Here is a 2,713-nt window from a genome sequence, read left to right as displayed (position 1 = left end):
CGTCGAGCGGAGTTGCTGAGCTGTTGAGCCACCAAGCTGAGCCATTGAGCCAAGTCATCAAGAAATACAAGCTATTTTATCTCTCCCATCTAAAAGAATAAGAAAAAACTCTGAAATTATGAAAATTTTGCTAAAGAATTCATGTAAGTATTCAAAGTATGCGATCATATATATTCAATGCCTAATCTAGCTGAATTTTGAGGTAATGTCATTATCTTAATACAGAACACCCATTGATGCAGTCAAACAAGAACTATTAGAGACAAACACACGATTGCATAACTAGTTAAGTCGGTAACTGTAAGAGATGAAGCATGAAGTCAAATCACAAATTGAGTTGGTGGCTGAAAAAAGAACTTTGTTGAAGATTCAATGAACTTCTGTCGCGTTGCAGGCGATGTGTCAGGGTATGAAATTTAATGCACCTTATCAGCACAATCATGAGTGAGAGAAGAGAAATCATCCTCAAACATCTATAAATACCCATGCAATCACTATGAAAGAACATATACTAGAGACACCAAATTTGTTAGAAGAAAACTCTGTAAAAAATCCTTCTTGTTCAGCCATAAAAACACCCTAGTGAGAGCTTGGGACTCTTGTGGAAGAAGAAGAGCTCCATTGTTCAATATTTGTAGTGAAGCAGTCATCATTAGAGCTGAGGAAAGCAAGACATTGTGCACCACGACTTGATTCTCTATCCTTTCTTTATCTTAAATTGTATTTGTGTTGTATTTTTAACGTTGAAAAGTTCAAAGTCTGCAATATGAATACATATTTATTCCATCATTTATTCATTTTCTCCATCATTATCATGAGTATCTAAATTACTTTATGGGTTGAGAAACATGTAACTAGCACGAACTAAGCAACAAAAGAATCATGCGATCAACTTATTTTATGTATGCCTACATGTGCCACTTGGATGAATCGAAAGATTACTCTTAAGTAAATTGAATCTAGGTTTGAAAGAACTCAAATTTAGAACTCATAAAACAAGAGGAGATACTCCTTAGAAACAAGTATATCTTTTACATATTGCATTCATCGTATGCATCTTAGAGATAGGATAGTGCAGCTAGATACACCGAGAAGTGTTGGTCATAATATCAAGTGCATTTCTTGAACGCATGATTCATATAGTTGCTTAGGAAATGTTTGTAAAAATTCTTCTCAACCCTATCATCGCATATCAGTATCCAACAACCACAACTCACACTGTTTCACTTAAAGTACAACCCTCATTGCATAAAGTTTAGAGTTAGAATAATACAAAAAATTGACCATTTGATTGAACATTTCATTTACATTAAGATCGGAATATTAGTTTCATCGCACACTTGTAAGCAATCCCTAAGTTCGTCCTTGGACTTACCAGGACCCTGATTGAACTTGCACTTGGGTTCTACCAGGTAAAACAAAGAGTTATAACATCATAATCATTATTCATCTCATCGCATGGTATGAACGTATCACCAAGCTTCTTTTCCCAATTGAGCCAAGCCAAGCCACATGGAGAAAGATCACGTGTTTCGCTCTATTAGTACTATTCTTGATGGGACAAATTATCTTACTTAGGCCTATCAAATGAAGAGTTTTCTAATAGGGCGTAAATTATAGCACATTGTCACTGGTGATATTCCTAAACCAGTCAAGATACCCATTGAGAACGACAATAAATTTATTGAACGGTTAGAAGATTGGATAGTGAAAATCATCAAATCATCACTTGGCTCGGTAATACGTCTATTCATGTCATCCATGTTCAGTTTGATGCGTTTGATGATGCTAAGAGTTTATGGGATTTCCTATCTACACGTTTTCAGTCTGTTAGATTAGCTCATTATTATCAATTGTACAATGATGGAATTAACAAGCAAGAGGTGGAAGCAATTAGGATCTTAAGCACTCTTATTCCATCAATTTTGTATAGAAACATGCAAGTTCATAAACTAAAAATAGAATTTTGAAGATATACCTTTGAAGAATCTTCAATCTTCAAATATAGCTTGAATTTCCTCAGGAATTCCTTGTAGACCACAACTTGATCTTTCTTACTATCCTCTAGGACCTTAGATTGGATTGTGGGATCCAAAATGAGTTAAAATTGAAGAAAATATTTGAGGTAAAACTGTTTTTTTTTTTTTTTTTTTTTTTTTTTTTTTTTTTTTGGTGTTTAGAAGTTGAAGAACATTTTTCAACAAACTAAAAAATTCAGCCAAATTTATCATCCCCAAATCAGCTAAATAAAACCAATTTTATTCAATAAGTTCATGCACATATATTGTATGAAGAGGTGACACCAATCAACCTTAATAGGAGATGGATTTTAGGTGGAAGATGTGTGTTGAAAGTGGGAAAAACCCACTAAACATAATTTTCAAAATTTTAAATTAAAAAACAATTTTCTTTAATTTTAAATTTTCATTAAATTAAGTTAAATTAAAAAAAATTGGATTTGATATTTGAACTTTCATAAAATTCAAACTTCTAATTTTTAAATAAAATTAATTCAAACAATTGAAAGAGTAAATTAACAAGCAGTGGAAGTAATCAGAATCAATTAACACTCTAATTATACTTAATTTGGGTTTAAAAGCATGCTAAAAACAGATTTTGCAGATAAAAGGTTTCACCAATGGGTATATCATTTTAAGATCCACCAAAGACCACTCTTATAGTCAAAGTGATAAGTAGAATGTTGACTTACATG

This window comes from Benincasa hispida, chromosome 6 (assembly GCF_027475165.1).
Source record: "Benincasa hispida cultivar pf3 chromosome 6, pf3_genome.v1.1, whole genome shotgun sequence".
In the NCBI taxonomy this organism is placed as follows: domain Eukaryota; kingdom Viridiplantae; phylum Streptophyta; class Magnoliopsida; order Cucurbitales; family Cucurbitaceae; genus Benincasa; species Benincasa hispida.
The sequence above is the reverse complement of the archived record's forward strand: the minus strand, read 5'-3'. Positions refer to the sequence as shown.